General features: G+C 51.1%; 1 pseudogene; it reads right to left on the bottom strand.

Moving 5' to 3' along the window:
* Nucleotides 1-2,040: 2,040 nt before the first annotated feature.
* On the bottom strand, nucleotides 2,041-2,169 carry LOC125110099 (uncharacterized; annotated as a pseudogene).
* Nucleotides 2,170-21,543: the final 19,374 nt, after the last annotated feature.

Genomic DNA, 21,543 nt, shown 5'->3' with positions numbered 1-21,543 from the left:
CACAATCACAAAATGGTTGCCGGAGTCGCCACCATCACACCCACAGACCGGGCAAGGAGGGCCGAAGGCTCTTGTGTGCACCCTGGATGAACGTCTCTCCCTTTTATAGAGATTTTGTGGAAGCCCAATCCAACTTCTGCTTATAGGTCATTGTCCAGAACTAAACTGTGTGGCGACGCCTAGTTTCGAAAGAGGCCCAAAAATGTAGTATTTAAGCTAGGCCAATTGCCAACCCCCCAAAAGTCAAGATTCTAGTTAGTAAGGAAGAGGAGAAAAGGGAGAGTTAGTTGGGTGTCCTGTCTCTTATTCCTAACACCAGTGTTCCCTTTACTGGCCCCCAGGCTGGTGGCTTCCACGGTTGTCTCCACTCTCTTTCTTATCACCTGTGTCTGTTCCCTCAGATGATAAACCCCTTTGCAGACAGAGACAAAATGCTACTCTCCCCCCCAACCCAACCTTCCAATCCTACAGTCCCAGTTCAATAAATGTGCATTTTCAAGTAGAAAAAGAAATGACTCACTATTAACTATATACAGATGGCCCCTAACTTATGGTGGTTCAGCTCATGTTTTTGTTTTGTTTTGGTTTTGGTTTTGACTTGATGATGGTGCAAAAGCAATGCCCATTCAGTAGAAACCAAACTTGGAATTTGGAATTTGGACCTTTTCCCAGGCTAGCGATATGCAGTCCAACCCTCTCTCGAGGCGCTGGGCAGTGGCAGCCCCAGCTCCCAGGCAGCCTTGCGATCACCCGGGTCAACAGCCCACTGCCTTACTTCCACTCCACACCCCAGCAATAACCCTGAGTCTCACTTTCAGTACAGTATCCAATCCGTTACATGAGATGGGCAACGCTGCTGTAAAACAAGCTTTGTGTTAGAGGATTTTACCCAACCATAGGCCAATGTAAGTGTTCTGAGCACATGTAAGGTGGGCTGGCATAAGCTATCATCTTGAGGAGGTGAAGCGTATTCAATGCATTTTGATTTACTATTTTCAGCTTACGATGGGTTTATCAGGACCTAAGTCCAGGAAGATTTATATGCCTTGTGTTGCTTCCCATTACTTAACTTGAATCATATTCTAACCCTATATTGTCATTTTGCATTTCAAAAGGGCATACAGTAACTCCTTATCTTGGTGGGTGGGTCGTAAACTCTCAAGAATCTGGAAGTGCCCAATCCAGTGACCTTGGTGAAGGGTCTGACCCGGGTTCTCCTGTTTATCAGTAACCACACAATAGTAATTTGATCCCTTTGTGATGCTCTAGAGTTTACACAAGCTCCTTCGGTCCCATTATCTCACTCGGTCTTTTAAATAACTCTTTTAAGTAAGTAGGCCCGCTGTAATTACGCCTTTTTTTTACAGATGATGAAATGGGGACTAAGTGAAGGTACGCGACTTGCCCAAAGGCACGCAATGAGTATTTACACTGGAACTTAAATGGAAGTCTTTGGACTTCAAGTCTGGGCCTTTTCTAATGCAGTGCTGCCCAACAGAAATAGAACAGGTGTGCCACCTATATAATTTTACATCTTCTAGTATTCCCTTTGAAAAAGTAAAGAGAAACAATGAAATTAATTTTAGTAATAAAATTTTATTTAACTCAAAATAGTGTACCTTCAACATGTAATCATGATAGAAATTATTAGCTAGATATGTATACATTCTTTTTTTCTTTTTTTCTTTTTTTTTTTTTTGGTCTTTGGAATTCAGCGTGTTTCTTACATTTTCAGCACATCCTCGTTCAGACGAAGCACATTTCCGGCGCTCAAAGCTACACAAGGCCAGTGGCCCCTGAATTGGAAAAGTTCAGCTCTAATGTTTGGAGCGTCCATTTAAATTTAAAACTAAGCTGTGACATTTCAGATTTCATGACCAATAGTCCTAGAAATTATCTAAAATAATTACCTGTTGTCGATACATTCTTGTGGTAAAGAACTGTGTCTCCAGCAATAGCCCCGACGAAAAAAAAAAAAAAAAAAAAAGGGAGAAGAGGGCTTTGCATAGAGCCATTGCAAAGCACCACTGCCATCTGGTGGCAGCCTCCTGAATTGCAAGCAAATTCCCCAGGCCAAATCTTCCAGATTCTAGGAATGGGTTTTTCAATTAGCAATAATCGCGCCTCGGATAAACCTCATTGGCTACGATACTGCCACTGCGCAAAGCTGGAATGGGTTTTTCAAAGCATGTTCTTCTGACTGCATCTGATTTACCACGAAGTTTACTAAAAACTCACACCGCTGAGCCCCCACTGAGTCAGATCCCAAGCACCCACATTTTCAATAAATTTTTCGAGAGATCATCGTGCCTACTAAATCTTGACTTGAGAATCCTTCACCTATAGAGCACGCCTCCATAAGGCAACCATAGAACATTCCGGGGCAGTGTATGTCCGAAGGGGGACACATTTTTTCAAGATACTGCTCTGGTATTTTGAGGATCATTCCTTTCTCTTTGCAGTCTGCTGGGTTCTATGGAGTCGTATGTTGTTCCTAAATAGGAAAAATACCCAGCACCCCACCTGCCCAAGGCACAAAGAAAGCTGAAAAGAATCCATAATCCAATCACTTTTAAAAGACCGAAAGAAGGGGGCGCCTGGGTGGCTCAGTGGGTTAAAGCCTCTGCCTTCAGCTCAGGTCATGATTCCAGGGTCCTGGGATCGAGTCCCGCATCGGGCTTTCTGCTCAGCAGGGAGCCTGCTTCCTCCTCTCTCTCTCTCTCTCTCTCTCTCTCTCTCGCCTACTTGTGATCTCTGTCAAAAAAATAAATAAAATCTTTAAAAAAAAAAAAAAAAGGCCAAAAGAAGAAAGTTGACAGGCCATCCCTCCCTGCCCCATGCAACCTTGTTCACAAATAGGTGTAGCTCAAGGCCACACCTGAGTCAGCCTCTCTGCTGGGCCCTTCTCCCTGCCCCCTCCACATGCTACCGTGCAGCTCACGGCCCTCCCCTGGCTCTGAGACTTAGCAAACGCTGTTCCCTCCTTCTGGAACAGCACTCCACATCCTCTTTCCTGGATGACAACTCATCCCCTAGGAGGTAGCCCAGGTGACATCTACTCAGGAACCCCCCCGGGACACCCCCTAGGCTGGGCTAGATGCCCCCCTGGTGCCCTGCATGGTGGATTGTCTGTGCAGGGTCTGACCTCCTAGGACAACTCTAAGCTCCTAGAGGGCAAGAGTGTGTCTCTTTTCTCTATCTCCACAACGTAGCAAAAACCACCCCAAAGCAGGGCATTTAAAAATATTTGCGGACTGAATAAATGTTTTCCAAGGCAACGAGTAGTCCAGTCTTTGAAATAATAGTGCCCATGTGTCTGGAAGAGACTAACAAGGCAGCGCTCCTACTGGTCCGTGAATTTTGCAGACATCTCCTGAAGCCATGGCAACTGCACCTGACAGCTATCACTGTGGGACTTGGGGCCTGTGACTAACTGGACAAGAGACTGTGGGAGGGGCTATGATATGGACACCCACCCACGAGGGGAGGGAGAGAGGGAGGGGTGCAGGGAGAGGGCAGGAACACAACAACCTGGGAATGTCCTCACCGCCTCCCAGGAAGGGAGCCATTTCCCCAGAGGACAGAGGCCTGTCACATCTCGCCCAGCTAATCTGACAGAAGCCAGCTGCCTGGCTCGCTGGGCCTGCCCCCAGGAAGGCGTGTTCGGGCTGAGAACCACAGGCTGCTGTTTGCCCCCAGGGACGGGGCACAAGGGGAGGGTAATTGACTTGTCTCCCAAATTTATTTATTAATTCCTAGCTACCCCATTTGATGTGGTTTCCAGGAGGCACACCGTTGAAATCTGCTCCCTCCTTCGGCCCCCGGCGGGAACATGTTACACTCTCCCTGCAGAGTCCCCGGGGAGGTGGGCAAGACCACCCCCACAAGGAAGACTGTGTGCGGCCAGGGGCCTGGAGAGGGTTCCCACCGTGCAGGCAAACAGCCCATTGAGGGGTGGGCTCCCAGCAAAGGGACTCCCAGCCCCAGGCTCCAGCACTGGGGGAGGGGGGTCCTCAGGAGGCCCGGGTTAGGGACAGTCCAGCCACCTCCTGGGACTATGCAGGGAACACCTCAGGACAAGTCTCACCTTTCTGCTTCAGCTCCCCAGCTGTGGGAAGGAGAAACCAGTGATGGCAAATGTACTCCAGAAGGCTGTGCCAGAAGATGGAATGTGACAAGGGACGGGAAACTGCCATTAGCAGCAAAGGGGGGCCCCAAACTGGCAGGAGCACAAATGTGGGGGGTGTTCCACACGGGCAGCAGAGTCGGTCTTCAAGTGCTCACCTGAGGCCTCAGCAGGCAAGAAAATCAGATTTGAATGCAATATTTTTTTAAATGAAAACTCATGCAAAATATTGATAATGGCTGAAGGAAATACCAGATTTTTAAATAGAGAGAGGACCGGTGTTACTGATGTTCCCTTTTGCCTCAGGCTGCAGTGTGGAGGGGCCCAGTATTGCTTTAGGTCTGCGTGAGGATGAAACCATCACGGGAAGGAAGGTACTCCTCAAATGTGCCAGGAGGATGAAGGGGTGTACGGCTCAGGGCATTCTGAGGAAGACTGCCACCAGCCAAACGGTACGTTTTGCTGGGGCTCGAGTTATTTGGGTGCAGCAAACCCATCGGAGATAGGAGCTCAGGTCCCCTGATGGGCCCAGAAAGCTTCCAGAACCTGGGAAAGCACAAGCAGAGCTGCCTGTGTGGGTGCCTAGGGAGGGAGAGGCAGAGGGGTGAGGGAGTGGATATAGAGGCTGAGGGAGGGCATAGGGCAAGCAGCACCCCCAAGCCCACTCAGGCCCTGGCCAAGGAGCCCCACAGTCTGGCCCATGAGTGTAGGAGCCCAGATCCTGGCCCACATGATTCATCAGGCCTCTGGCTCGTGCAGGCACAGCCAGTCACTGGGGATCCTGACATCATGCCTGCCAGAGAGGTTTACCATCCCCAGCTTGGAAAACTCCACAAACTAGCAGATAATGCTGACTCCACAAGACTATAATCACCTTCACCTCCAGAAGGGAAGCCTGTCTGCTTAGCCAGACTCCTGCCCCATCACCCAGGATCTTCCCAAGGCCAGGAGCTGCCCCGACCTCCAGGCCAAGCCCATTTTCCGGGGATGTTCTCAAGGCTTTACTTCATAACTGCAGGAAGCACTGAGCTCAGAATGGGCAAAGAGGGCTGCGGTTCCAGCCTGCAGAGACCAGGGACATGGGGGAGGGACAGGGTGGAGTCACAGGCACAGCCAGACACCATCAGGCTTGCCCTGGGTGTATGGGGCAGGGTGGGAGTGACAGCTAAGATGGTGTCTATACACTGAAGAGGCCCAGGCCTCTAGGGACGACACCTTTAGCTGGCTATGGCTGCCGTTTCTGGAAGGCCGTCTGCACCAGGGGCCTGAGTTGGGCCTACGTTCATTCTTATTCCCTCAACAAACAGACACTCACTATAGGCCAGGCCCTGGGGCCAGCAGAACCAGACTGCATGTGCCCTCGCACTGCGCTGGATGGACACAGACCACAGTGTGCACACACCCAGGCTGGGCGGTATCCTGCACCCCAGCTTCCCCCGAGGCCTAAACAGAGATCACACTCCTGCAGCATTCACACACGCTCTAGGGCTCCCTTCCTCTGCCCCATGGATTAACACCGGCTTCCGGTGACAGATGCTGCTTGTTGTCCGTGGATGAGGTACAAGAAGCCCACTGCTGAGGCCAGGGCCACTCTGGGCAAGAAGACAAAGGACGGGCCAGGTCGTGGGCTGGGTTAGGGCCTGGCCTCTGTCTCGGTCTCTAAGGCCCATCTGGTTCCGCAGTCCTGTGAGCAAGTAGCCGTCTCAGGCTGACCTGGCGCTCTCTGCTCAGGGGGATCCCAACGCAGAAACAGGACCTGAAGAATGTCCAAGGGTCACAAAATGCGGAGTGAATTCCGTTCTGCCCCCTTTGCTCCCCAGGTCTCAGCTATTGACCCCTCATAGCCCTATATTTCCTCATCCCAAATAGTCCCCTGCCTTCCCCTTTTCTGCTCTTGGCAGCTTCCATCCCCACCCAGCAGCTGACCTGATCACCTGGCCCGTCTCTCTCTTCCTACACAACTCACTCTTTTCATTAGGTCGCTCCTCCTCTCAAGAACCTTCAATAGCTCCCTATCACCTAAGGATGAACTCTGGCCTGCACCCAGAGCTCCCTTGATATATCAGAGCTGACCTTCCTGTTCGTTTGCCACTCCTCTCTTCCCAGGCCCTCTCTGGGCCAGTGTGGGCACTGTCATTCCAAGAAGGTCTTGCCCTTTTCCAGCTCTGCATCTTTTGCAAAGTCCTCTCCTCTTCCTGGAATGTCCTTTTCCCCCCCAAATCCTCACCATCCTTCAGGGCCCAGCTAAACCTTCACTTCCTCCAAGAAGTCTTCCCTGATGATCAGAGTCCACAGAGATGGTTCCTCTCTCCTTCTCTCTACACCATATGCTGCCCCACCCCATCCCTGATACACCTCTTACCATGTTGGGGGCTTTGCTCTTCTCTGCTAAATGCCACACTCCCTCAAGGGTATAGAACTGGGCTGTGAGGGGGGAAGGTACAAACTTCCCTGCTTTTTCTCCCCAGCACGGAGCTAGGTACACTTACCCAGAGGCTCTGAGGAAGGCACCACGGGCTTCTCTCAGCCCTGGCCCATTCCAGCCATACCTGATCGTATGATTGTCATCTCTGGAACAGCTTGCCTCTGACCAGCCCAACTCCCTGTTCCAGAGGCAGCCCCCACTGGCCAGGGGCTTTGCGGCTCCCAGTCAGGCCAGGGCCTGCTCTGCTGGGCCAGAACCCGCGCACATTCCTTCAGAATTAAACAAGGTTCCATCAGCTCCGGGCTCCCCAGCAACACCATGTTCCCATTTGCTTTTGGAAGTAGCTTTTTGCCCTCCCCAGGGTAGTGAGGCCCGCTTGGTTCCAAAGGAAAATTCTCTGGTCTCAAGGCAAAGACCCCAACAGCTACAGGGGAGGATGAAAGGTAACATCCAGGATCACTGAGAAAAATGGACACCAAGCCTGAGACTCTACTCTCAACAGCATCAGGCCTAGTGTCCAGCCTGCGGGACACCTAGGGTGCACACATGCACCTAGATGCAAATACAGAGACAGAGACACACACACGTGTTGCCCCTGCAATGGCCCCACAGGTGGGCTGGGCAGCCTGGCCACCCTCACAGGGCTGGACCTCTGGCCAAAGCCCATCCCTCCTCTCCCCGAAACAGCATCAAGAAAGGGCAAAAACATGATCCATGAAGCATGGCGAGATCATTTTCATGCTCTAACAGCCTCAACCCCAGAGTCAGAGTGCCTGTTAGCAAAGACAAAAGAGAAGAGTTCCCATCATACCAGTCCCACCTATGGCTGAGTGCAGTGGGAGAAACAGACCCGGGAGTGGGGAAGGGAAGGAATGGAGAGGTCAAGCTGCCACACATCTCCAGGCTTCTGGAACATGGAGACAGCAGCTTGACCTTGTCTGCTGGTTAGATAGATTCAAAGATGCCAGTCTTGGAGCTAAAAATGTTGGGGTGCTGTCTCCCAGGATAGCAGGACGGGGGAGAACCAGAAGAGAGGTGGGAGGACCCTTTTGTCTACCACCCTGCGGCCAGCAGTCCCAGTGAGGGGCCAGGGCACAGGGCAGCAGGGACACCCTCATTTACTATGGTCACACTTGTCACATACGCTCTGTCTGTGCAGAACCAAGCAAACAGCCTTGCTCTCAGCTTTGGAATCAGAAGGACCTGGCTCTCAATCTTGCTCTGCCACTTGGCCACGAGACCTGGAGCAAGCCACCTAACGTCCTAGGCCTTTGTTTGCATGTCCATGAAAAGAGGATGCTAGAATCCAGCTCACAGGAAAGCTATGGGGATTGAGCATGGTGGTCCAGGGAAGCGCATCAGGCCTGAGTATGTGTTTGAGCCTAAATGTGATTGAGTCAGACCTGCATTTGGGAAATCTCAGGAACCCCCTGTGCACAGAGCCATGAGACAGAGCTCTCAGAAAGAAGGAGGGGGCTCCCAGAAGCCTTCAGTGAGGAAGACTTGGTAGTCATGCCAACTTTGGCCACAAGGGTCCCAGACTGCTCCTGGGTGGTGAGAATGGGGATAGTTTAAGACCACCCATATCTCCTCCATAGGCTCTGAGAGTAGATTCTATCTATATTTGAAGGAACAGGGCCATTACAAGATCAAGAGAAGCCATAGCCTCGTGACCAGCCCAGTCTATAAGGCGGTTGGAGTCACATGACCTCCCTCCTTAAACTTAATCCATGGAACCATGATGCTCTTAGGACCCTGCTCAGACTCAATCGGTATGGCTAACCGAGGTCACATGGCTCCTCCAAGCCACCCTGGAACCCTGGACAGTCATGTGACCTGGCCACTACCTGTCCAAACATACATGTCTATGTAGAAAACTGTGCTCCTTCTTCAATATTTCTATTAGTCAGGAAATTATTGTAACATACAGATCATGTTAGAACAAGGACTCTACTGCCACCTGCAGGAAATCTGCAGTAAGCATTACACACTGACCACCTTCGGAGCTAACATGATTACTGTAAAAAGACGAAAAAGATTTCCAAATAATAACAGTATCTATGATATGAAGAGCACTCCCTTAGGTATAGTGCCCTCATGCAATCTTGTGCTTGGCCCTGCTTGTGGTCTCCATGCCCCCTAGTATGGGCTGAACTGTGTGCCCCTCAAATCCATACACTGAAGCCCCAACTTCTGGTACCTCAGAAGATGGCTGTATTCAGAGATGGGGTCTTAAAGAGGTGATTAAAATAAAATGAGGCTGTTAGATGAGCCCTAATCCAATCGGACAGGTGTCCTGACAGGAAGAGGAGACTCTGACACACAGGGAGACACCAGGGGTGCATGCATAGAGGGACCGCCACGTGAAGAAGATAGCAAGAGAAGCAAGAGGGTGGCCGCCTGCGGGCCAAGGAGAGAGGACTCTGAGGAAACCAACTCTGCAGTTGGACTTTGGACCTCCAGCCTCCGGAACCCTGAGCAAATACATCTGTCTTTTCAGTCACCGGGTCAGTGGCAGCCCCAGCTCCCAGAGACCCTTCCTCAGTTACACTAATTGCCCCATCCCCCAAATCCCCAAGATTCTCTCCAAATAAACCCATCAGGATGGGGGACAATTGAGGCCCTGAAAATGGCAACTAACAGACCTGGCCCCCACCTGGCTAGACAAGCGTCCCCAACCCTCCAGTGATCCTGGCGCCAGGGGATCTGGAAACACTTAGGGCCCTCCATCCACAGCCAAATCTGGATCCCTCACTTCACTCCTGCATCACCCAGAGATGAGGTTCATGAGGCACTTGGGGGAGACCTCTGGCTAGGGCACTCAGAGGGGTAATAGCAAGCAATCACAAAGCCCCCACTGTGCTCGAGGCCAGGGTGAAGGGATGTACCCCAAGATTCCTGCCTGAGTCCCAAAAGCTCTGCTGTCACCCTGTAGACTGATTCTCCCAGATGGCCCAACCCTCACCCACCCTAGACTCTAGACTCTCGCCTTCCTCCAAACAGGGGCCTAGTCAGGCCTGGGCCACAGCTGCAGCCACAAATCCCATAGCCACACAGATGGACCCAGCTTCTGCTTCTGCTCCATCTCCTCTGAGAACTAGGAGTCTGGGCCTGGCTCCGGCTCCCTTCCTGCCCTCCGGCAGCAGAACTGGCCACAGGTGTGGCCCAGAGGCTGCCTCATTCTCAAATACACCAGCCTGGTGCATTGCAAAACATGAGCATTAAAAAAAAAAAAAAAAAGGGGCGCCTGGGTGGCTCAGTGGGTTAAAGCCTCTGCCTTCGGCTCAGGTCATGATCCCAGGGTCCTGGGATCGAGCCCCGCATCGGGCTCTCTCCTCAGCGGGAAGCCTGCTTCTCCCTCTCTCTCTCTGCCTGCCTCTCGGCCTACTTGTGATTTCTGTCTGTCAAATAAATAAATAAAATCTTTAAAAAAAAATTAAAAAAAATTAAAAAAAAAAAGCTTTGAACATCCAGAGACATGGAAGGATTTGGAAAGGCAATTCTGGGGTAGGGCGGCCCAGGACCCACCAGCCAGTCTATAGAAGTTGCTGGACTGAGAGACAGGCCCCAGCCTCAAGGCCTGAGTGGCCCTCAGCCTATAGTGCCCTCACTCTCCCTGGCCACCAGGAGCCAGGATGAAATCACAGCAAGAATGTGTCTGCCCCAGGGGTCACCTGCTTGCTTATTTCCTGTGTGCGGGATTAGCTCCCTGCTGCCAAGGAGCTCACTTGCTCATTCATTCCACATACATTAAGCCCCTATTACCTTGTGCCTTGCAGGGCACTGACTGCGGTGAGAGCAGTAAAGTCCCATCCTCGCTCTGAAAGATGGGTCAGACTGAGCTATGGCAGCAGCCAGCAACAGAGTAATTGTCAGAGAACTTGCAGGCTGCTTGGATGCTGGAGATCAACCAGCCAGACCCTCTACAGACAAGGGACGGACACCCAGGAAGTGACATCATTTCCCAAGGTCACATTTGAAAGTGCAGAGCTGAGACCTGAACACTTTCCATGCCACTAGAGGATCCCAGAAGCCCCAGTGACCCTGGGGCCAATATGAGTGGAGCTCCTGAGCTTGGGAGTCATGGCCAGGCTGTGTCTATGGGGAGCCCAGCTGAGCCCAGAACGTGTCCCCACCCAGGGCTACATATGGCCATACTTCCAATGCCACATCTGAGGCCAAAAGCTGCCTTCCCCCACTTCCAAACTAGGAAGACAGGGCAGAATCCAGAGATGTCCAGATCTTCCCCCCCAAACCAGAGATTCTCTAGCGTTCCCTCCCTGGGGAAGTGACACATCCCCCACCGCCCGAACCAGAAACCTAGAAACCGTCCTTGACACTCCATCTGTCACCTGCTCGGATAAGGTGCCCTGACCCAGGATGACCATTGCCTTCCCTCCCTGCTCCCGGCTCCCCAGAGGCCAGGTCCAAAAGGGCCTTCCACAGGATCATACTCAGTGAAAGAACAGGGGTCTGTGTCCCCGCCTGGAGAAAAAGTAAGCCTATGTCCCCCAAAGAGGACAGCTTCGGTTAAAGCTCTGCTCTCAGCAAACCAGCTCTGTGTTCAACTCTCGAGCTGTCGTAGCTCCCTGAAGCAGGCATCCCGAAATTAGCTTGGGGCAAGGGCCGGGGAGTCAGGGCACACATCTCGAAACACCCAGAATGACAGCTCTGCCCCACTTCACAACAGCAGAGAGGAGAACTAGCCACAGCCAGCCAGCAGGCATGAGGCCCGTACTACTGGGCCGACACCACATTGTAGATTGAAGTTTGTTGTCTACACAACATTCGGACAGTTCACACTAAAGTCCAGATTTGAAAATAGGACCGCTGGCTTCCCTGGGTGGGCATGGCCCTCCTGCAGCACCCCCTGCTGCAAATGGGGTCGCCACTGTGCATGGAGCATGGTAGCTGCGGTGCCTACCACTGCCCCTGCTTCCCAACCGCCAGGCCCAGGGCCCTTACCTTCGTTCTGGGGCCTGTCTCCCCTCCCCTTGCATTTCCTCCTGGGTCCCTGTGCACGCTGGAGTTTGTAAATCCTCATTTTAGGACCTGAGAATAACCTTGCTCATGGACTAACATGGCTCCATGATGTGTATGTTCACAGGACAGCCCGTCCCTGGCTTGCAGCAGCCAAGGTGGAAGGTGCCAGCCTGCCTGGGATAGAAGAGAGGGCCATGGCAGAAAAGACAGCTTTGTCATACAGCCTGCAGTGGAGCAGGAGGGAGAGCCTCAGGGAGCCCAACAGACAACTGTGCTGGAAGAGGAGGTGACCCTCAAACCAGGGGGGCTGGAGGCTTGTGTTTTCCTTGACAGATTCTAAAGCAAGCCTCTTTTCCCTAGTACAAGAGCATCCCCTTGGTCCTTCTGTCCCCACCCCCAGACTCAAAGCTCCCCCCCACCTATTTGCTGTCCATCGGACGGGGAAGGTGTGGGTGGGACTGATGCCTGCACCCACCCCGGAGATTTCCAACTCACCACTGAGAAAAGGCCACCAGTGTGGGAAGGACTTCAGCGGCAAGGAGCTTTCAGCCCCAGGGTGACCAGAGGGAGGGGGAAGCTGAAGCAGAAGAAAGGCGGGGATGGGGGGGCCCCTCTGGGGACGGGGGCCAAGGGCACATGCCCTCTGGGGGCCCTGAAGGGAGGGGCAGGGGGTTTCTCGAGGGACAAGGAGATGGAAAGATCAAAAGAGCAAATCTGACTGTCCAACTGCCTCCACCACCACCCAGACCCCCAACTCTGTCTGTCCCCTTTGAATTCCCTCCCTGGAAACTAGAGTACAGCCCTGACATCTTTCTGCCCCTCACCTTTCTCCTACAAGCACATGCCGCTGCCAAAATGAAAAGCAGACTCCTTAGTCAAATTCACTCAGGTCACAGGGACACAAAGGGGTGACGTGGACGTCACCTAGCCAATGAAACCTTGAGTGGGGTCCCACCTCACAGCCAGGTTATGGACACCAGACAGAACTACTACTGCCACAAACCCAGGGCTGTAAAAAACAGGCTTCAGGCAGAGCACAACTCTCCTTCTCTCGGTGGGTATACAAACGTCAACTGATTTATCACTCGGCGGGCGCCAAAGGTTTAATGAAAACTTACTGGCAGAAAACTCAAGGTTGAGAAAACTTTGAACTGTGTACTTCATATTTTCCTGCAAATCAGGATGAGGCAGCGAAGATTTTGTCTAAGCTGTGAGAAGACATCTTATTTGGGCTCTCAAGTGCCAAGTCCCCTCTGGCGTAGGGCACAGGCCCCACCGTCCTAGTATGCCCTCATTCCTGCCGACCGGCCGTGGTGGGCCACAGGCAGCCAGGAGCTCGTCCAGCCTCCGGCAGGGTCTGCCAGGAGCCTGCTGGACTCTCCCGCCCAGCCCAGGCTGGGTCATTGACAGGCCAGAGTCAGAAGAACAATCTATGGGATGATAATGAGGACCACAGAGATAGCCAGGACCTTCCCCGGCCCAAGTGGGTGTCCCTGTTTCCTCCTGGCAGACCCCACCAGCTCAGCCAGACTCCTGTCCCCTGGGTGTCTGTGTGCCCTCCACCCACCCACACACACACTCCACTTCCTGGTCCTTTTCCCCAGAAATCCGCTTGTGCAGCTGGAAATGACCTCTCAGGCTCCCTTTCTCACAACATCCCCACACAAACCCGGGTAGCAGGCTTTCTGCTCTAAAGGTTTACTGCCAATCCTGAAGGAAAACAGAGTGGGAATGAGAAAATGAACGGACTCAGGAAGCCAGCCTTCCTCTGCGGCTTTACAGTCACCGGTCTGGCCTGCCAGCGCTAGCGCTCCGTCTGCCATGAAGCCAGCCAGCCTCCCTTTTAACCTTCTCCCTCCTCCTGGCCTTCCCCCAACTGCCACCTCCAGGCCCTTCAACGGCCAATAACCTACTTTCCCAGCTTTGATTTATCTCCCCCAGAGGGAATGCACAGTGAGATCCAGCCCCACTCCCAGCGCCTTTTTAAAAAATGATCTCAAGCCCACCCAGACCTGGACAGATGGAGGCACAAAGACACACCTCTGGATCCTAGGGACAGAGCTGGGGCCCATGCCAGCCACGCCACACACTCTCCCATACAGGACAGACCCACGGACACACTGACGCACCAAAAGTCTCCCCTGCGCTAAGAGACATTTGGGGTTTCTTTTGAGGAAAAACACTCTGCTCCAAAGAAGGCTCCTGACAAGCTGTTTTTTTGTTGTTTTTTTTTTTTTCCCAGAGTGGCTGGATAAATTGCTTTTCTGCAAAAATAAACACAAGTGAACTGCATTAGCTGAGCAAGTGACACATTAGTTACAGATGCAAGGCCTGTCAGAACATTGAGGGAACAGCTTTTATTGGGGAAAGGCTGAGAGACTCATAAATAACCAGTTGGCAATCTCGCATAAACATTTGTGCGTTCTCATAAACACCGCCTACCACAAGTGCTGGCCGGGCTGCCAGTGCGGCCTGGAAGAGCCCTCTCCCCTCTTCCTCAGAGCACAACATGGCAGCGAGACGGGGGCCAGTCCCAAGCGCCTCTTCTCCCACAGTCCCAGCTCCTCAGACTCATGCTCGTGTGCCGTGGGGTAGAAAGAGAGATCCAAGCCCCCATCGTCAACATCGGCCAGAGGATGAGAATAGAGGGCCAGCCCCAGTGGGACAACTGGTCCACTTTCCTCCCTCTACACAGACTAGAACAAGAGGAGAGAATAAAGGGATATAATTGCCCTGGGGGCCGAGGGAGGAATTAACTAAAGCCAAGTGAGGAATTTAGAAAGTACCGAAATGCCCGATGAGTACGACTCCCAAGGAGCCCATCAGAATCATCAGAAAAGTGGGATGAGGGAAGCGTCACCCCCACTCCAAGAACATAGGCCACAGAGAGTGGCCCCTGCCTCGTCCATCCATCCACAAGCGGAGTCTGGGCTTCCTCCCACTGTCTCTCGGCCCTTGTCTCGCACCCTGGGGTTCTCTCCTCTGAGCCAAACACTTCAGAGCCACATCTAGGGCAGAGCAGGCCATGTGAGTGGACTCACGTCTGTCCTCCCCACTCCTCTTATGGTACCTGCCAACCCAACAAGCACCTCATCCCTCATGCCTCTCCCAAGCCAAATCCACTTTCTAGAAAGGATCCAAAGCACTAACTCATCCTGAGGTATGAGTAACACTCTCTGTGCTCCCTTCTCATCCCTCTCCCTCTCTTCTCCGCCACAGATGCTCAAGGCAGAGGGACAGAGTGTGAAGTGGTTGGATTTAAAGCAAATAGCTAACATTCATCATCTTTGCTGAACTTTTGAATCAGCCAAGAAGGGGGAGGAATTGTGATCTTTTCATGGAAGTGAGTGTGGAGAGAAAGGAGAGAATGTCCACTGGCTCCAAGATGGCACTACAATGATTAGCTTCAAAACCTGCTCCACTACCACATCTCAGTAACTTCTTGTTGATTCTTCACATCCCACCATATAAAAGGCCCAAACCCGTAGACTGAGTAACTTTCTCCTATAGCCCTCCTATTTCTTGACCTGGATCCATCCAGCCTTCAACTTGACTTCCCTCATTGCCCCTCATGCCCTTTGTGGTCCAGCCAGACAAGTTCATTCCTCCCCTCCTCAACCCTGTGTTAGAATTTTGTGCTTTATTGTACCTCAGTCACTCTTCCAAGAAAGCCTTTCTTTCCAGTCCTGCAAGTCCAGCTCCAACCCACCCTTCCAGACTCAACTGAAACGCCTCTTTATGTCTCCCTCCTTTGACCTCTCAGAGAATTTTCTCTGTTCCTTGTTGCTGAGTTTCCTTCTTCTTCTAAGTTATTGGTCTATCTGGCCCATCTGCCACAAGATGTTAAACCTTCATATCTGTGTCCTATTAATACTTCAGGTTTCCCACCCTCCCAGGCCCTCACCAGCGCCTGGGACATGGTAGATGTGTTAAATCCATGAAGGAAGATGAGGACGGCGTCTGGATTCGTGGTCGTGATGGTGATGGGGGTATGTGATGGAAATTGGCCAACAAATCCACCCCGGGCAGCCTCCCTTTTGGCTTTCATTCTGCCGCTCCACAAAGAACAGAGCTGTTGTTGCTTTGGAAGAGAAATTAAGATGCCAGGCAGGTAGAGACAGCCAAACACCATCGCTCTATTGAATCGAGCTCAGCAGTCCAGGCTCTTTCTTCCCATCAACAAATGGAATGCTTTATGAGAAAATACAAAGCACAGCCCTAGATAGAAATATTGAAGGCTTCTTGGCCAGGACATCCCTCGGGAGGGAACACAGTGTAGCCATAATTTATTGCATTCGATATTTTCGCTTCCAATCTTATTTTTATAGACATTATTTCATAGGCTGCAAGTCAAACACAGATGGAAAAGATTCTGGCTTTGTAATAAGAGAAGGTTTATGGCGGGCCAGCCCACTGCTCTGGGTTTGTGTGTAAGTAAACCCACATTATCATGTCCTTAGGTGGGGCAGGGAGATGCCTTTATTATGTGTTTGGACTTTGATCCAACAATTCTGCCTTCATCTCTCCCCTAGGCCAGGGCCTCCGGATACTCCCAAGGGGAGGAAGTAACAAACACTATAGTGGGGCAAGAGGGAGGTGAGATGGGCCAGCCTTTGAAATGCATTCTTGGCTCTGGCCCGACCTGCCATTCCGTGGGTCTTCAAAGGGCCTTGACCCAGGGACAGGGCCTACACCCCAAAGGACAGAGGTGAAAGGAAGTGGACACTATGGTATTATATGGATGACTCTGTGTTGAGTGATTTGTACCATCTTTGGGGACCGGGTGTGGAGATCGGAAAATTGAGCTCATACTGACTGTAAAACACCCTTGAGATTTTCTGTGCATAGTATATCGCAGGTAGTCTCATCCAAAGAACATATTTTTAAAAGATTTATTCATTTTTTTGAGAGAGAGAGAGAAAGTGTGTATGCGTGCCTACATGAAGCAGGGGAGGGCAGAGGGAGAGAAGCAGACTCCATGCCCAGCATGCAGCCCAATGCAGGGCTTGATCTCAAGACCCAGAGATCATGACCTGAGCTGAAACCAAGAGTCGGACGCTTAACAGACTCAGCCACCCAGATGCACACCCCACCACCCGTCACCACCAACAAACGTTCTTAAAAACATCATCTGGGGGCGCTTGGTTGGCTCAGTCGGTTAAGCGTCTGCCTTCGGCTCAGGTCATGATCCTGGGGTCCTGGGATCGAGCCCCACTTCGGGTTCCCGGCTCATTGGGGAGCCTGCTTCTCCCTTTCTCTCTGCCTGCAGCTCTGCCTGCTTGTGTTCTCTCTCTGTGTCAAATAAATAAATAAAATCTTTAAAAAATAAAAAAAAAATAATAAAATCATCTGGTTTACAATATTCATAGTCTGGATGTACTAAGGTTTGTTCAATCAGCCTCATTTAGTCTGAAGAGAGAAGAGTGTGCACAGGGAGAGAGAAGGGCAGAAGGCTGTGGGGAGATGTAAGAAGGAGAAAGGAGAAAAGGAGAGGGAGATAGAGAAGATGGGAGAGGACCAGACCAGAGCAGGAGGTCAGGAGGTCTTGGCCCCAGGCGTGACCCCCACATAGCCACAGACACACTGCTAACAGCTCACCGTATGGAGTTGAGTGAGGGGCCTCGAAGCCCTGCCGCCCAGCCCTTCCTTTTTTTGCTCTCCGGGTCAGGGGGAAGCCGCCCCCAAGAAGCAATGAGAGTGGGTGTCAGAAAACACTGGGAGCAGGGAGGAGGGGTCAGAAGCCACATTCAGCGGGGAGGGTGAGAGGAAAGCGAATCAAAGCGGAAGGGCCCCTCTGGGGCCTTGGGAAGGGTGATCTGTCCTACTCACCAGGATTCTGGGGGATTCCACTGGAGGAATGGCGGTGTGAAGTGAAATGTTATGAGAGCCCGTCCACCGGCTCTCCAGCCATGGAGAGCCTGTCAGTAGGGCTCTGGGGGAGAGGAACGCCCCCACCAATTGCCTAGCAGCAATGGTATCTTTGATGTTTTATTGTGCAGGCATTTCTACTGCGCACAACTGCAAGGGTATGATTCTGGGGGAGCCATCCTTGAGGGAATCCCTGAGTGTTCAAGCAGACCCGAGAAAAAGGGGATCTGCACCCCGAAAGCCTCTGCCCTCACTGGGCCCAGTCACTTGTGCTCTGCTGGGGCGGTCACACCTTCAGGGGGGCCTGGCCAGGGATGGAAAGCTTTGCATCAGCAGCGGGTGAAGAATCTGCTTCAGGCAGCGGCCGGTGTCAGGAAAACCATGCCTAGCACCTGGGCTGCTTGAGAAATCAGCCCCAGATGCCCAGTACAACAGACAGAAAACTGAATTTCGCAAAAGGTTATAACCAGGTGTGGAGGGAATGGTGCATTCTGGTGACTTCCCGTCCTTGGGGGAACAGTGCATGCTTCCCCAACCCTCCCAGCACTAGATGTCCCAGTGGGCTTTTTATCCATCACAGGGCTCTTCCCCAAGCCTCACCCCTAAAAACGGAGTTTGAGCCCTCTCTCTGTGCCCTCGGACTTCACTGTGGGAGCCCCCATATTCCCTTTCTGTTTAAGCCCGTTTGGATTGGCCTTATTTTTTTCTAAAGATTTTATTTATTTATTTGACACATGGAGAGAGATCACAAGTAGGCAGAGAGGCAGGCAGAGAGAGTGGGGGAAGCAGGCACCCTGCTGAGCACAGAGCCCGATACGGGGCTCGATCCCAGGACCCTGAGATCATGACCCAAGCCAAAGGCAGAGGCTTAACCCACTGAGCCACCCAGGCGCCCCTGGATTGGTCTTCTGTTGCTTGCTCCTGATAATGTCTCATCTGATACACCAGGCTAATTATGGACTAGGGAACATTTCAAACCAAAGAACTAAATCAGAATAAGAACGAGGCACCCAAGGGTCAGGGTTCCATAGGACTTCAGGAGAGAGACATAGAGGCAGCTGCCAGACCCACACAGGATGGCCAGAAGCAGTAGCACCCTTAAAGGTGGACACGACCCACCTCTGTTCTGAGCCCCACTCTTCAGGAGACCCACATTTCTCCCACACACATACACACACTCACACACACGAATGCACACACACACTCACGAATGCACACATGCACGCACATGCACAGTTAAACACATGACGGCCCTGTCCTTGTGGAGAGGGCCCTCAGCGCGAGCACAATATGATCTCTAACCCTGAACATCCACGCTCACGGGTAACACCGTCCAGGCCCCAGCAAAATGCTTCTCCACGACGTTTGAGTTGCATCCTTGCATCAAGAGGAGACTGTGTTCAAATGCTATAAACACATGAGGGTCGTGCCGCTGCTGACACAGACAGGGCCCTGCGCCCTGGAGGACCCAGTGGTGGAAGCACTCGGGGGAAGCCAGATGAATTCACCAAGTCCTTCCTCTCGCAGAGCAAGAAGACAATAGAAGGAGTGCAGCAAACATGCGTTTTCTTGTTTCTCTTTGTGGTTCCAGAGGTACTCCCCAATTAGCAATGCTACAGGTGTATGTGCGGCAGCCACAGAACACTTTCCAGTGTAAATCACTCATAATTCTCCCACATTTGCAGGTCCTATGCAGGTCAAGACACAACATGCATAAAGGGTGAGCCTGATTCTTTACATTGGCAACGAGACAGATGTGGAACAACTATAGGATTTTATTTTTATAAAAATTTTTATCAGATCTAATAAATTGGCAAGACTTAAATTAAAAATTCAGCTTTGTTTAAATATTTAATTGAGATTTTGGTATTAGATAAAATACATAGGTTGTATTACTGGTTAATACGTGCCTTTTAATTCTAAGAGATAATTTTGAATATTTTAAAGAAAAATAACTTGTCGGGCACCTGGGTAGCTCAGTGGGTTAAAGCCTCTGCCTTTGGCTCAGATCATGATCCCAGGGTCCTGGGATCGAGCCCCGAGCCAGGCTCTCTGTTCAGCCTGGAGCCTGCTTCCCCCTCTCTCTCTGCCTACCTCTATACCTACTTGTGATCTCTCTCTCTCTCTCTCTCTCTCTGTCAAATTAATAAATAAAATGTTAAAAACAAAAAGAAAAGTAACTTGTCAAAAACTTATATGAGAGTTTTGATCTTTTACAATTTAATTTGCATTTTTTAAATTAAAACACACATAATGTTTTTTACGTTTCGGTTATCTGTTGCTGTATAACAAAGCCCAAATTTCAGTTGTCGAAAAGAAATTATTTTTTATCTATTACAGTTCTGTGGATTGACCAGCTCGGGGGTCACTTGGTGGCCGGTGGAAGGGGTCTCACGTGGCTACAGTCAAAAGGTGGAAAGGGTGAGAGTCAAATGCAGGTTCATTTGTACAGACAAGATGGCAGCATCTTGACCCTCACAGCTGGTATCAGCTGGGACGGCAAGAACAATCACAGTCTGGCTGACTGTCTTGCTTTCTCCTGTGACTTTTCCCCATGGCTAGCTTGGCCTCTCCATAGCATCTCAGTCTCAGAGGAATCCGACTTTCTTACATGATGGTTGCCTTGTTGCAGAGCAAGTGTTGTAACAGACCCAGGTGGAGACTGAAAGGCTCCCTGGGCCCTCTCCTCAGGAATCACACAGTATCACTGTCACTGCTTTCTGTTGGCCAAAGTGGGTCACAGGGACAGCTCAGATTCCAGACAGAGGCCTGCACAAGGTCATAAACACCAGGAGAGGTGGTTTACTGCGGGCTAGCTTTGAAGACTGGCTCCCACAGGCTGCCCTCTGGCCCCCCAATGAGTCACGTCCCTCACACATCCGAATGACCGTATACTCACCCTCCGGGGCCCCCAAAGTCTTGGCCAGGCCCTCAGTATCTACATCGGGTCCTGAGCAGAAGAGGCCCCTCGGGTGTGGGTGCTTTGAGAGGGCCCTTCTTGGCTTAATTAAAGGTCTGTGACTAAAAGAGACAAGTTGTCATCCCCCTCCAAACCCCACAGATAGTAAGGAGGTAGGCACAGGATAACTGCCTTAGATACTCTCATTCAAAAAGGGGATGAACCAGTGCAGAAAGCAATTCTGGTATCAAGCCAATTCCTTAATTAGCGTCTAATCCTATTCTCTGAAAGTTGGTCTCTGTGGCTCTTGGCCCTACTCTGAGTTAGCCTTCGTTCTCTAGAAGAAATGGTCAGTGTTTGTGGCCAAATTGACTTCTCAACCTCTTTCTTGCCCATAATAAAGGATTCTTCAGGGGCGCCCGAGTGGCTCAGTCCATTAAGCATCTTCCTTTGGCTCAGGTCATGATCCCAGGGTCCTGCTCAGCGGGCAGCCTGCTTCTCCCTCTCCCTGTCACTCCCCCTGCTTGTGCTCTCCCTCCACTTCTGTGTCAAATAAATAATTAAAATCTTAAAAAAAAAAAAAAAAGGACTCTTCATTTTGAACAGTCTCTGCCCCTTTCAATCTAAGCTGAAAAAAAATTTTTTTAATATGTGGGTGTCTCATATGCCAAATTAAAGCCTACTCCATGAGAGAAAAGGCCCCTCTTACCTGAAGCCTGTGAGGTTGCGGTGAGATTCTCAGTCTCCAGAGAGGACCTAAGAGGTACACACTTACATTCTTAGAAGTCCTGGTGTGTACGCAAGGGGCTTAAAGACAGGCCCTTAAATATTTCTGAGGTCTTCACAAAGGGTCTTACAGCCACACCCTTGACTCTACCACACTGTACTGGCTGCACCTGGATTTTCTTTGCCCTGAGGCCAGTCATTGATTTTTTAGCTTTTTTGCTGGTTGGAATATAGACCTGGCCTCCTTAGATTTACTAATTCTGCTCCAAAACTTCTTTAGTTCATTTTGACCTTTTCCTATTTTATCTATTTTTCCAGCCTCCAATAACAAGCTCCTTACTATGTTTCAAGACTTCCATAACTCTCTCCCCAAGGTTCATCAGCTTCTGCTCCCCATTTGCTTTCTGTCCCAAAGCAAATGCCACAGGTTTTAAGTTTTTGTTACAACACTTCCTTCCCACACTGCGGTAGTTGGTCTCCAAAGAAGGCCCCAGTGAACAAACCTCCTGGTATTTA

The sequence above is a fragment of the Lutra lutra genome, chromosome 9 (assembly GCF_902655055.1).
Source record: "Lutra lutra chromosome 9, mLutLut1.2, whole genome shotgun sequence".
Taxonomy (NCBI): domain Eukaryota; kingdom Metazoa; phylum Chordata; class Mammalia; order Carnivora; family Mustelidae; genus Lutra; species Lutra lutra.
This window is presented reverse-complemented; position numbering and strand designations above follow the sequence as displayed.